Source organism: Puma concolor, chromosome A3 (assembly GCF_028749965.1).
Source record: "Puma concolor isolate L17-30 chromosome A3, mPumCon1.1.hap2, whole genome shotgun sequence".
Taxonomy (NCBI): domain Eukaryota; kingdom Metazoa; phylum Chordata; class Mammalia; order Carnivora; family Felidae; genus Puma; species Puma concolor.
This window is the reverse complement of record NC_141669.1, coordinates 90,421,845-90,437,372: the sequence shown is the minus strand read 5'-3', so window position 1 is coordinate 90,437,372 and position 15,528 is coordinate 90,421,845.

The following is a 15,528-nucleotide window of genomic DNA, read 5'->3' as shown; positions in this document are numbered from 1 at the left end:
TACTACAGGGGCTACCCAAAATGATGAAATGGAAGAATTCTCCTCAAAATATACTCCAGGAAGTACCAACAGCTAATGAATTGATCAAAAACGACTTAAGCAATAAAACAGAACAAGAATTTAGAATAATAGTCATAAAATTAATTGCTGGTCTTGAAAAAAGCATAGAGGACAGCAGAGAATCTATTGCTACAGAGATAAAGGGACTAAAAATTAGTTATAAGGAGCTATAAAATGCTATAAATGAGGTGCAAAATAAAACAGTGGTAGCCATAGCACAGATTGAAGAGGCAGAGGAAAGAATAGGTCAATTAAAAGATAAAATTATGGAAAAAGAAGAAGCTGAGAAAAATAGAGATAAAAAAATCCAGGAATATGAGGGGAGAATTAGAAAACTAAATGATGTAATCAAACAGAACAATATCAGTATCATAGGAATTCCACAAGAAGAGAGAGAGAAAGGGGCTGAGGTGTACTTGAACAAATCATAGCTGAGAACTTCCCTGATCTGGGGAAGGAAAAAGGCATTGAAATCCAAGAGGCACAGACAACTCCCTTCAGAAGTAACTTGAATTGACCTTCTGCATGACATATCATAGTGAAACTGGCAAAATACAAGGATAAAGAGAAAATTCTGAAAGCAGCTAGGGATAAACAGGCTCTAACTTACAAAGGTAGACACATAAGAATAGTAACAGACTTATCTACTGAAACTTGGCAGGCCAGAAAGGAATGGCAGGAAATCTTCAATGTGATAAACAGAAAAATTATGCAGCCAAGAATCCTTTATCCAGCAAGTCTGTCATTCAGAATACAAGGAGAAATAAAGGTTTTCCCAAACAAACAAAAACTGCAGGAATTCATCACCACTAAGCCAGCCCTACAAGAGATCCTAAGGGGGATTCTGTGAGTGAAATGTTGCAAGGACCACAAAGTACCAGAGACATCACTACAAGCATGAAACCTACAGACATCACAATGACTCTAAACCCATATCTTTCTATAATAACACTGAATGTAAATGGACTAAGTGCACCAACCAAAAGACATAGGGTATCAGCATAGATAAAAAAAAAAAAAAGACCCATCTATTTGTTGTCTACAAGAGACTCATTTTAGACCTGAGGACACTTTCAGATTGAAAGTGAGGGGATGGAGAACCATCTATCATGCTACTGGAAGCCAAAAGAAAGCTGGAGTAGCCATACTTATATCAGACAAACTAGACTTTAAATTAAAGGCTGTAACAAGAGATGAAGAAGGATATTTTATAATAATCACAGGGTCTATCCATCAGGAAGAGCTAACAACTATAAATGTCTATGTGCCGAATATGGGAGCCCCCAAATATATAAAACAATCAAAAGCATAAGCAACCTTATTGATAAGAATGTGGTAATTGAAGGGGACTTTAATACTCCACTTACAACAATGGATAGATCATCTAGACACAGGATCAATAAAGAAACAAGGGCCCTGAATGATACATTGGATCAGATGGACTTGACAGATATATTTGGAACTCTGCATCCCAAAGCAACAGAGTATACTTTCTTCTCGAGTGCACATGCAACATTCTCCAAGATAGATCACATACTGGGTCACAAAATAGCCCTTCATAAGTATAAAAGAATTGGGATCATACCATACATACTTTCAGACCACAATGCTATGAAGCTTGAAATCAACCACAGGAAAAATTCTGGAAAACCTCCAAAATCATGGAGGTTAAGGAACACCCTACTAGAGAATTAATGGGTCAACCATGCAATTAGAGAAGAAATTAAAAAATATATGGGAACAAATGAAAATGAAAATACAACGATCCAAATGCTTTGGGATGCAGCAAAGGCGGTCCTGAGAGGAAAATACATTGCAATCCAGGCCTATCTCAAGAAACAAGAAAAATCCCAAATATAAAATCTAATAGCACACCTAAAGGAAATATAAGCAGAGCAGCAAAAACACCTCAAACCTAGCAGAAGAAGAGAAATAATAAAATCAGGGCAGAAATAAACAATACAGAATCCAAAAAACAGTAGAACAGATCAATGAAACCAAGAGTTGGTTTTTAGAAAAAATAAAATTGATAAACCTCTAACCAGGCTTCTCAAAAAGAAAAGGGAAATGACTGAAATAGATAAAATCATGAATGAAAATGGAATTATTTTTTTTTGAAAAAAAATTTTTTTCAACGTTTTTTATTTATTTTTGGGACAGAGAGAGACAGAGCATGAACAGGGGAGGGGCAGAGAGAGAGGGAGACACAGAATCGGAAACAGGCTCCAGGCTCCGAGCCATCAGCCCAGCGCCTGACGCGGGGCTCAAACTCACGGACCGCGAGATCGTGACCTGGCTGAAGTCGGACACTTAACCGACTGCGCCACCCAGGCGCCCCTGAAAATGGAATTATTACAACCAATCCCTCAAAAATACAAGCAATTATCAGGGAATACTATGAAAAATTATATGCCAACAAACTGGACAACCTGGAAGAAATGCACAAATTCCTAAACACCCACACGCGTCCAAAACTCAAACAGGAAGAAAACTTGAACAGACCCATAACCAACGAAGAAATTGAATCAGTTATCAAAAATCTCCCAACAAATAAGAGTCCAGGACCAGAAGGCTTTCGAGGGGAATTCTACCAGACATTTAAAGCAGAGATAATACCTATCCTTCTCAAGCTATTCCAAAAAATAGAAAGGGAAGGAAAACTTCCAGATTCATTCTATGAAGCCAGCATTACTTTGATTCCTAAATCAGACAGACACCCAGTAAAAAAAGAGAACTACAGGCCAATATCCCTGATGAATATGGATGCAAAAATTCTCAATAAGACAATAACAAATAGAATTCAACAGCATATAAAAAGAATTATTCACCATGATCAAGTGGGATTCATTCCTGGGCTGCAGGGCTGGTTCAACATTCACAAATCAATCAATGTGTTACGTCACATTAATACAAGAAAAGATAAGAACCATATGATCCTGTCAATAGATGCAGAAAAAGCATTTGACTAAATTCAGCATCCTTTCATAATAAAAACCCTCGAGAAAGTCGGGATAGAAGGAACACACTTAAACATCATAAAAGCCCTTTATGAAAAGCCCACAGCTAATATCATCCTCAATGGGGAAAAACTGAGAGCTTTCTCCCTGAGATCAGACACATGACAGGGATGTCCACTCTCACCGCTGGTGTTGGAAGTGCTAGCATCAGCAATCAGACAACAAAAGGAAATCAAAGCCATCAAAATTGGCAAAGATGAAGTCAAGCTTTCACTTTTTGCAGATGACATGATATTATACATGGAAAACCCGATAGACTCCACCAAAAGTCTGCTACAATTTATACATGAATTCAGCTAAGTCGCAGGACACAAAATCAATTGCATTCTTATACACTAATAATGAAGCAACAGAAAGACAAATAAAGAAACTGATCCCATTCACAATTGCACCAAGAACCATAAAATACCTAGGAATAAATCTAACCAAAGATATACAAGATCTGTATGCTGAAAACTATAGAAAGCTTATGAAGGAAATTGAAGAAGATATAAAGAAATGGAAAAACATTCCGTGCTCATGGATTGGAAGAACAAATATTGTTAAAATGTCAATACTACCCAAAGCAATCTACACATTCAATGCAATCCCAATCAAAATTGCACCAGCATTCTTCTCGAAGCCAGACAAGCAATCCTAAAATTCGTATGGAACCACAAAAGGCCCCAAATAGCCAAAGTAATTTTGAAGAAGAAGACCAAAGCAGGAGGCATCACAATCCCAGACTTTAGCCTCTACTACAAAGCTTTCATCATCAAGACAGCATGGTATTGGCACAAAAACAGACAAATAGACCAATGGAATAAAACAACTGACAAACTACAGCACCCATTCATTATTAAAACTCCTAACAAAGTAGGTTTAGAGGGGATATACCTCAACATAATAACAAATATTTTTAAAACTCACAGCCAACATCCTACTCAATGATGAAAAACCAAGAGTTTTTCTTCTAAGATCAGGAATAAGACAAGGATGTCCACTCTCACCACTTTTATTCAACATAGTACTAGACATCCTAGCTATAGCAATCAGATCAGGAAAAGAAATAAAGGGCATCTAAATTGGTAAGGAAAAAGTAAAACCGCCACTATTTGTATATAGCATGATACTACATAGATAAAGTCCTAAGGAACCCAGGAAACAAACAAATACCTACTAGAACTGATAAATTCAATAAAGTTGCAGGATATAAAATTAATGTACAGATAAGCTGAATATCTATACACTAATAATGAAGTAGGAGAAGGAGAAATTAAGAAAATAATCCCATTTCCAATTGCAATGAAGATGAAAAAAAAAGACACCTAGGAATAAATTTAACCAAAGAGGTTTAAGACCTGAACTCTGAAAAGTATAAAAACAGTGAAATAAGATGAAGATGACACAAAATATGGAAAGACATTCCATGCTCATGGATTGGAAGAATTAATATTGTTAAAAACTCCATACTACCCAAAGCAATCTACACATTTAATGCAGTCCCTATCAAAAATACCAACAGCATTTTCAATAGAACTAGAACTAACAAACTTAAAATTTATATGGAACCACAAATACCTTGCTTGAATAGCCAAAACACTCTTGAAAAAGAAAAGCAAAGCTGGAAGTATCACATTCCAGATTTAAATTTATACTACAAACCTATAGTAATCAAAACTGTATGGTAGGAAACCCAGAAAATCCAACTATATGGTCAATAATCTTCAACAAAGGATGCAAGAATATCCAATGGGAAAAAAGACAGTCACTTTAACAAATGTTGCTGGGAGAACTGGACAGCTCCATGCAAAAGAATGAAACCGGACCACTTTTTACCATACACAAAAATAAACTCAAATGGATTAAGGACCTAAATATGAGACCTGAAACCATAAAAATCCTAGAAGACAGCACAGACAAATAATTTCTCTGACATAAGCCATAACATTTTTTTAGATATGTGTTCTGAGGGAAGGGAAATGATATATGATCCTTGTAATGCATTGCTGAATTTCATTTCCTAATATTTTGTTAAGGATTTTTGCTAAGTGCACATTAGGAATATTGGCCTTTTCTCTTTTTCTTGTGGAATCCTTGTCTGGTTTGGGTATCAAAGTAATTCTGGTCTCATAAAATGAGTTTGGAAGGGTTCTCTCCTCTTTTATTTTTTTGAAGAGTTTGAGAAGGATTGGTATTAATTCCTTTTTTAATATTTTGTAGAATTCACCTGTGAAGCCATTTGGTCTTGGATTTCTGTTTGGAAGTTTTTGATTACTAATTCAATCTGCTCACTAGTAATCTGTCCAGATTTTTATTTCATCATAATTCATTCTTAGCAGGTTGTATGTTTCTAGAAATGTATTAATTTCCCTTAGGTTGCCCAATTTGTTGGTGTATAATTGTTCATAATAGTTTCCTACAATCTTTTGCATTTCTCTGGTATCATTTTTTCAATCTGCTCTTTTGTTTTTTTATTTGAGTTCTGTCTCTCCCTCTCTATCTCTCTTTCTTCACTTTTTTTTTTCCTTTGGTGAGTCTAGATAAAGACTTGTCAATTTTGTTTATTTTCAGAAAGCCAGCTCTTAGTTTCATTGGCTTCTATTGTCCCCTTAGTCTTCTTTCATTTTTTCAGCTCTAATCTTTGTCATTTATTTCCTTGTAATAACTTTGGCTTTTATGTATTCATCTCTTTCTAGTTCCATGAGGGGTAAAATTAGATTATTTATTTGAGATTCTTCTAGTTTCTTGAGGTTTTCATTTATTGTTATCCATGTGTGGTATTTTAAATCAATTTTGTTAACAGAAACGAACACTACATTCAGCCCAAAACTAATTAAAACAAAACCTAAATACATCGTGAGATTTCCTAAATGTGTCCTCACACATTTCTTTAAGAAATTAAGAAAACAATGAATGAACAAAATGAGAAGTTTAACAAAGGAATGGAAACCATAAAAAAAAAAAACCCTGAAAATTCTAGAGCTGAAGAATACAACGATGCAAAAGAAAGAATCAATTAACTAGAAGAGAGTACATTAAAATGATCTAGTCACAAAATTGAAACAAAAAATAATGAAAAAGTGAAGAAAGCCTATGGAACCTATGGCCAACATTCAAAGGAAATTATCTCTGCATTATTAGAATCCTAAGAGGAGAGAAAGAGAAAGGGACAGAAAGTATATTTAAAGCAACAATGGCTGGAAACTTCCTAAACCTGGAGAGAGAAATGGATATCCAGATCCATGAGGCTCAAAAGACCACAAAGAGATGAACCTGAATAGAGCTACACCAAGACACATCATAATTAAATTGTAAAAATTGAAAGACAAATAATTTTGAAAGCAGCAGGTGAGAAGAGAAATTACATACAAGGGAATATCCATGAGCCTATCATGGATTTCCCAACAGAAACTTTTCAGGCCAAGAAAGAATTTATTGATATATTAAAATATTGAAAGAAAAAAACTGTCCACCAAGAATGCTCTATCTGACAAAGCTGTCCTTCAGAAATAAAGGAAAGATAAAGACTTCTCCAAACAACAAAAGCCGAATGAGTTCCTCACTCTAAGACCTGCCTTACAAGAAGAATTAACATCTAGATTACCTAAATTCTTTCAAAAATGTCAACGAAGGGAGAAATCACAAACACATTTTAGGAGGCCAGCATCACCTTGATACCAAAGCCAGATAAGAAGATTACAAGGAAAGAAAACAATATACTGGTATCCCTGATAAATATAGATGAAAAAAATTTCTTTAAATATTAACAAACTGAACTCAGCAGTACTTTAAAGGATTATACACCATGATCAAATGGGATTTGTCCATGGGAATCACCGATGGTTCAACATGTGCAAACCAATCACTGTAACACATCAGATTATTAGAATGAAAGATAAAAACCACACAAATCTCAATAGGTTCAGAAAAATCATTTGACATGGATTTGACAAATACAACACAATAAAGCCCATATATGGCAAACCATCAGCTAACATCATACTCAATGGTGAAAGATTAAAAACTTTTCATTTTGTATCAGGAAGAAGAGAAGGATGCCCACTCTCAACACTCCTATTCAATATAGTATAGAAGTCCTAGCTAAGGCAATCAGGCAAAACAAAGAAATAACATACATCAGAATTGGAAAGGAAGAAATAAAGCTATCTTAATTTGCAGATGACATTATTTTATATATAGAAATCCAATAGAGATTTTATAATTAAAAAAACCTGTTAGATCTAATCAATGAATTCAATAAAGTTGCAGAATATAAAATAAATGTACAAATATCAGTAGCATTGCTATACACCAACAACAATCTTAAAATGATATAAAGAAAATAATACCATTTACATTGGAATACAAATAAAATACTTAGAAATAAATTTAATCAAGGAGATGAAAGATCTCTACACTGAAAATTATAAGATACTGATGACAGATATTTAAAAAACCACAAATAAATTGAATAATATTCCGTGTTTATGAATTGAAAGAAATAATATCGTTAACATGCCCACATTACAAAAAAAACCCTCTATAGGCTCCTATCAAGATTCTTCTAAGGAAGAATGGGAAACCCTGCTAAGAATGGATTATAGGTAGAGTAAAAAAGAACTTGTAGTAAAGTAAGTTAGGAGACAGAAAATAGGTAGTTACAGGGAAGGGTGGAGGTATCTAGAAGCCAAAAGGGATGGTGGATCTACTAGGATGGTTAGTAAGGGAGTGACTATTGGTTCACTTTCCCTTTTCTGTGCCCTCCCCCAGACTCAAGAGCAATTTGTGACTGTTCCACTTTGTGATGTAGGCTTGGATCTCTACACTGAACCATGCATTCTCTGTTCTCAGTTGCTAAGGCAGTAGCATACTTCAGGTTATGAAGAATTGATGAGAGGTTTCGTCTGTATTTTGTTGAGTCCTGGGGCTTTGATCCTATCTTTGGTTATTTCGCGCAGGATTAGGATCTTCTGAGATCCAACTCTATTCAGTGCCATCCATATTAAGCAAGGTTTGGAAAAAAACAGACATAACTTTGTTAAGAAAACCCTATTTTCAGCCCACTGAAAGAAATGACTATTTTATCTTTCTTTACACTCTTCTAAGTTGATTACTGGACCATAGAGACCCCAGGAGAAGGAACTTGAAGGAAATGTTCTAATGAACATAATAGATCTAGAGGAACAGGCTGAAAAAGACAAAAGTTGAAGTGGGAACCAACCAGGGCTTCTGCACAAAGTGCACAGACCACCCTCCTGGGTGTAGTCAGGGTGCCAGGGTAAAACCCCAAACACTATGATTCAGGGTTTATGAATTGACTTATTAAGTGAACACAGAACACTTGAGAGCAGACTCTCAGCACTTGCTTATCAGCCACTTCCCCTTCTCAGTTATCTCTGGGCCAAGTATCTCATGTGTACTATGGCTGACCTAAAGAGACTCTGATCAGACACTCTGTTGGTTCCCAGAATGCGCATACACGTTTCCTTTTTTTAATTTTTAATTTTTTCAATATATGAAGTTTATTGTCAAATTGGTTTCCATACAACACCCAGTGCTCATCCCAAAAGGTGCCCTCCTCAATACCCATCACCCACCCTCCCCTCCCTCCCACCCGCATCAACCCTCAGTTTGTTCTCAGTTCTCAACAGTCTCTTATGTTTTGGCTCTCTCCCACTCTAACCTCTTTTTTTTTTTTCCTTCCCCTCCCCCATGGGTTTCTGTTAAGTTTCTCAGGATCCACATAAGAGTGAAACCATATGGTATCTGTCTTTCTCTGTATGGCTTATTTCACTTAGCATCACACTCTCCAGTTCCATCCATGTTGCTACAAAGGGCCATATTTCATTCTTTCTCATTGCCATGTAGTACTCCATTGTGTATATAAACCACAATTTCTTTATCCATTCATCAGTTGATGGACATTGAGGCTCTTTCCATAATTTGGCTATTGTTGAGAGTGCTGCTATAAACATTGGGGTACAAGTGCCCTATGCATCAGTACTCCTGTATCCCTTGGGTAAATTCCTAGCAGTGCTATTGCTGGGTCATAAGGTAGGTCTATTTTTAATTTTTTGAGGAATCTCCACAACGTTTCCAGAGTGGCTGCACCAGTTTGCATTCCCACCAACAGTGCAAGAGAGTTCCCGTTTCTCCACATCCTCGCCAGCATCTACAGTCTCCTGATTTGTTCATTTTGGCCACTCCGACTGGCGTGAGATGATATCTGAGTGTGGTTTTGATTTGTATTTCCCTAATGAGGAGCGACGTTGAGCATCTTTTCATGTGCCTGTTGGCCATCTGGATGTCTTCTTTAGAGAAGTGTCTATTCATGTTTTCTGCCCATTTCTTCACTGGATTACTTGTTTTTCAGGTGTGGAGTTTGGTGAGCTCTTTATAGATTTTGGATACTAGCCCTTTGTCCGATATGTCATTTGCAAATATCTTTTCCCATTCCGTTGGTTGCCTTTTAGTTTTGTTGGTTGTTTCCTTTGCTGTGCAGAAGATTTTTATCTTCATAAGGTCCCAGTAGTTCATTTTTGCTTTTAATTCCCTTGCCTTTGGAGATGTGTCAAGTAAGAAACTGCTGAGGCTGAGGTCAGAGAGGTCTTTTCTTGCTTTCTCCTCTAAGGTTTTGATGGTTTCCGGTCTCACATTCAGGTCCCTTATCCATTTTGAGTTTATTTTTGTGAATGGCGTGAGAAAGTGGTCTACTTTCAATCTTCTGCATGTTGCTGTCCAGTTCTCCCAGCACCATTTGTTAAAGAGACTGTCTTATTTCCATTGGATGTTCTTTCCTGCTTTGTCAAAGATGAGTTGGCCATACGTTTGTGGGTCTAGTTCTGGGGTTTCTATTCTATTCCATTGGTCTATGTATCTGTTTTTGTGCCAATACCATGCTGTCTTGATGATGACAGCTTTGTAGTAGAGGCTAAAGTCTGGGATTGTGATGCCTCCTGCTTTGGTCTTCTTCAAAATTACTTTGGCTCTTCGGGGCCTTTTGTGGTTCCATATGAATTTTAGGATTGCTTGTTCTAGTTTCGAGAAGAATGCTGGTGCAATTTTGATTGGGATTGCATTGAATGTGTAGACAGCTTTGGGTAGTATTGACATTTTGACAATATTTATTCTTCCAATCCATGAGCACGGAATGTGTTTCCATTTCTTTATATCTTCTTCAATTTCCTTCATAAGCTTTCTATAGTTTTCAGCATACAGATCTTGTACATCTTTGGTTAGATTTATTCCTAGGTATTTTATGGTTCTTGGTGCAATTGTGAATGGGATCAGTTTCTTTATTTGTCTTTCTGTTGCTTCATTATTAGTGTATAAGAATGCAACTGATTTCTGTATATTGATTTTGTATCTTGCAACTTTGCTAAATTCATGTATCAGTTCTAGCAGACTTCTGGTGGAGTCTATCGGATTTTCCATGTATAATATCATGTCATCTGCAAAAAGTGAAAGCTTGACTTCATCTTTGCCAATTTTGATGGCTTTGATTTCCTTTTGTTGCCTGATTGCTGATGCTAGCACTTCCAACACTATGTTAAACAACAGCGGTGAGAGTGGACATCCCTGTCGTGTTCCTGATCTCAGGGAAAAAGCTCTCAGTTTTTCCCCATTGAGGATGATGTTAGCTGTGGGCTTTTCATAAAGGGCTTTTATGATGTTTAAGTATGTTCCTTCTATCCCGACTTTCTCAAGGGTTTTTATTATGAAAGGTTGCTGAATTTTGTCAAAGGCCTTTCAGAAAGGGATCACATTGTTCTTATCTTTTCTTTTATTAATGTGATGTATCACATTGATTGATTTGTGAATGTTGAACAAGCCCTGCAGCCCAGGAATGAATCCCACTTGATCATGGTGAATAATTCTTTTTATATGCTGTTGAATTCGATTTGCTAGTATCTTATTGAGAATTTTTGCATCCATATTCATCAGGGATATTGGCCTGTAGTTCTCTTTTTTTACTGGGTCTCTGTCTGGTTTAGGAATCAAAGTAATGCTGGCTTCATAGAATGAGTCTGGAAGTTTTCCTTCCCTTTCTATTTCTTGGAATAGCTTGAGAAGGATAGGTATTATCTCTGCTTTAAACGTCTGGTAGAACTCCCCTGGGAAGCCATCTGGTCCTGGACTCTTATTTGTTGGGAGGTTTTTGATGACTGATTCAATTTCTTCGCTGGTTATGGGTCTGTTCAAACTTTCTATTTCTTCCTGATTGAGTTTTGGAAGCGTGTGGGTGTTTAGGAATTTGTCCATTTCTTCCAGGTTGTCCAGTTTGTTGGCATATAATTTTTCATAGTATTCCCTGATAATTGCTTGTATCTCTGAGGGATTGGTTGTAATAATTCCATTTTCATTCATGATTTTATCTATTTGGGTCATTTCCCTTTTCTTTTTGAGAAGCCTGGCTAGAGGTTTATCAATTTTATTTTTTCAAAAAACCAACTCTTGGTTTCGTTGATCTGCTCTACAGTTTTTTTAGATTCTGTATTGTTTATTTCTGCTCTGATCTTTATTATTTCTCTTCTTCTGCTGGGTTTAGGCTGCCTTTGCTGTTCTGCTTCTGTTTCCTTTAGGTGTGCTGTTAGATTTTGTATTTGGGTTTTTTCTTGTTTCTTGAGATAGGCCTGGATTGCAATGTATTTTCCTCTCAGGACTGCCTTCGCAGCATCCCAAAGCCTTTGGATTGTTGTATTTTCATTTTCATTTGTTCCCATATATTTTTTAATTTCTTCTCTAATTGCCTGGTTGACCCACTCATTCGTTAGTAGGGTGTTCTTTAACCTCCATGCTTTTGGAGGTTTTCCAGAATTTTTCCTGTGGTTGATTTCAAGCTTCATAGCATTGTGGTCTGAAAGTATGCATGGTATGATTTCAAGTCTTGTATACTTATGAAGGGCTGCTTTGTGACCCAGTATGTGATCTATCTTGGAGAATGTTGCATGTGCACTCGAGAAGAAAGTATATTCTGTTGCTTTGGGATGCAGAGTTCTAAATATATCTGTCAAGTCCATCTGATCCAGTGTATCATTCAGGGCCCTTGTTTCTTTATTGACCGTGTGTCTAGATGATCTATCCATTTCTGTAAGTGGAGTGTTAAAGTCCCCTTCAATTACCACATTCTTATCAATAAGGTTGCTTATGTTTGTGAGTAATTGTTTTATATATTTGGGGGCTCCTGTATTCAGCGCATAGACATTTATAATTGTTAGCTCTTCCTGATGGATAGACCCTGTGATTATTATATAATGCCCTTCTTCATATCTTGTGACAAGCTTTAATTTAAAGTCTAGTTTGTCTGATATAAGTATGGCTACTCCAGCTTTCTTTTGACTTCCAGTGGCATGATAAATAGTTCTCCATCTCCTCACTCTCAATCTGAAGGTGTCCTCAGGTCTAAAATGAGTCTCTTGTAGACAACAAATAGATGGGTCTTGTTTTTTTATCCATTCTGATACCCTATGTCTTTTGGTTGGTGCATTTAGTCCATTTACATTCAGTGTTATTATAGAAAGATATCTGTTTAGAGTCATTGTGATGTCTGTAGGTTTCATGCTTGTAGTGATGTCTCTGGTACTTTGTGGTCCTTGCAACATTTCACTCACAGAATCCCCCTTAGGATCTCTTGTAGGGCTGGCTTAGTGGTGATGAATTCCTGCAGTTTTTGTTTGTTTGGGAAAACCTTTATTTCTCCTTGTATTCTGAATGACAGACTTGCTGGATAAAGGATTCTTGGCTGCATAATTTTTCTGTTCATCACATTGAAGATTTCCTGCCATTCCTTTCTGGCCTGCCAAGTTTCAGTAGATAAGTCTGTTACTATTCTTATGTGTCTACCTTTGTAAGTTAGAGCCTGTTTATCCCTAGCTGCTTTCAGAATTTTCTCTTTATCCTTGTATTTTGCCAGTTTCACTATGATATGTCATGCAGAAGATCGATTCAAGTTCCGTCTGAAGGGAGTTGTCTGTGCCTCTTGGATTTCAATGCCTTTTTCCTTCCCCAGATCCGGGAAGTTCTCAGCTATGATTTCTTCAAGTACACCTTCAGCATCTTTCCCTCTCTCTTCCTCCTCTGGAATACCAATTATGCGTATATTTTTTCTCTTTAGTGCATCACTTAGTTCTCTAATTTTCCCCTCATGCTCCTGGATTTTTTTATCTCTCTTTTTCTCAGCTTTTCCTTTTTCCATAATTTTATCTTCTAGTTCACCTATTCTCTCCTCTGCCTCTTCAATACGAGCCGTAGTTTTCTCCATTTTATTTTGCAGTTCATTGATAGCATTTTTTAGCTCCTCCTGGCTGTTCCTTAGTCCCTTGATCTCTGTAGCAAGAGATTCTCTGCTGTCCTTGATACTGTTTTCAAGCCCAGTGATTAATTTTATGACTATTATTCTAAATTTACTTTCTGTTATATTGTTTAAATCATTTTTGATCAGTTCGTTAGCTGCTGTTATTTCCTGGACATTTTTCTGAGGGGAATTCTTCCGTTTGGTCATTTTGGATAGTCCCTGGAGTGGTGAGGAACTGCAGGGTACTTCCCCTGTGCTGTCTTGAATAACTTGTGTTGGTGGGCAGGGCCGCAGTCAGACCTGATGTCTGCCCCCAGCCCACCGCTGGGGCCCCAGTCAGACTGGTGTGTGCCTTCTCTTCCCCTCTCGTAGGGGTGGGATTCACTGTGGGGTGGTGTGGCCCATCTGGGCTACTTGCACACTGCCATGCTTGTGCTGGGGATCTGGTGTATTAGCTGGGGTGGATCGGCAATGTGCACAGGGGTGGAAGGGGCATGCTCAGCTCGCTTTTCCTTCAGAGATCTTCTTCAGGAGGGGCCCTGTGGCACCAAGAGGGAGTCAGACCCGCCGCTGGAGGGATGGATCTGCAGAAGCAACAGCGTTGGGTGTTTGTGCGGTGCAAGCAAGTTCCCTGGCAGGAACTGGTTCCCTTTGGGATATTGGCTGGGGGATGGGCGAGGGAGATGGCGCTGGCGAGCGCCTTTGTTCCCCACAAAGCTGAGCTCTGTTGTCCAGGGCTCAACAACTCTCCCTCCTGTTGTCCTCCAGTCCTCCCATTCTCTGAGCAGAGCTGTTAGGTTATAACCTTCCAGATGTCAAGTCCCGCTTGCTGTCGGAACACACTCCGTCCAGCCCCTCCACTTTTGCAAGCCAGACTTGGGGGCTCTGCTTGGTTGGCAGGCTGCCCCTTTGCCCCAGCTCCCTTCTGCCAGTCCGTGTAGTCTGCACTGCCTCGTTGCCCTTCCTACCCTCTTCCATGGGCCTCTCGCCTGCGCTTGGCTCCGGAGACTCCATTCTGCTAGTCTTCTGGCGGTTTTCTGGGTTATTTAGGCAGGTGTAGGTGGAATCTAAGGGATCAGCAGGACACGTGGTGAGCCCAGCGTCCTCCTACGCCGCCATCTTCCCAGGATTCTCCCACATTTCTGATTATCTGAGATCTGTGCCCTTCTGCAGCAGAGGACTACTGACAGAGATATTAATTGAGGACCAAAGAAATGTGTTTTTATCTGAGTTTTGCAGATAAGCATAGAGTAAAATATTCCCATCCATTTAAAAATGAATGTCATGGTAATAATGCCAACCTCAACAAAAGTAACCTAGAAAGATAGTTTATTCATTGATAATGCACGTGTGCTGCTTCTTTAGAATGCAGTGCAGTAATAGGAAGAGAAACAAGGTAGGAGTTTTAAAAGCTAAGGTTTACCTTCCAGACTCCCTGGCTTGTCCCAGATTTAACCTTAATGTTTTCTTTCCAAGAGATTTCAGGTCTACAATTGCTGAGGACTAAGGTTCCCAGAGATGATCCACCTCAGAAATGACTAAGAAGACGTTCAGAGGAAGGGACACTTCTCATCCATGTTCTTTCCTTCTTGTGAGTTATACAGTGATGAGGCTGGACAACAAACTTTGCCCACAGACAGCAGTTGCCCTTAAGAGGTGGTATAAAAAGGAATATTGTTTGGTGTTACAGAGAAAATTTTCTGATCTTTACTTGGAGAAGTTGTTATAATTCTAGATTCTTACTTCTTTGAGAGAACTTCTGGTCTGCAAAACTCACAGGATTACCCAGGACAATGAGCTTGGAAACATTTTATAAATGACATAGTGAGCTTTCATATTCTTGGCACTGACTCTTTTATTTTGAATATTAATCCCTTGGGGGGAGGGTTTCAAGATCTCAAGGTCTAATTGTGAAAGAGTATATTCTCAATTGCATATTCCAAAGCCTCCTATAGATCCCTTGCTTCTACCTTCACTCAGTGTAACCCCTGTTCCTCTTCTCCCAGCTTGCAGAGCTTGCCTTAAAGGGACTAAGGTGCTGGACTGGCATCCTCTTTGGAAAAGCTGATTACTCTCTTCCTACCTTGCCCCAGGCCCTGGTGCAGCATTTGTTTGACATGAGAGGAAGAACATAAAGGGTGGGAAATGTGAAAGGAAGCCTTGGGGTGAGGAATT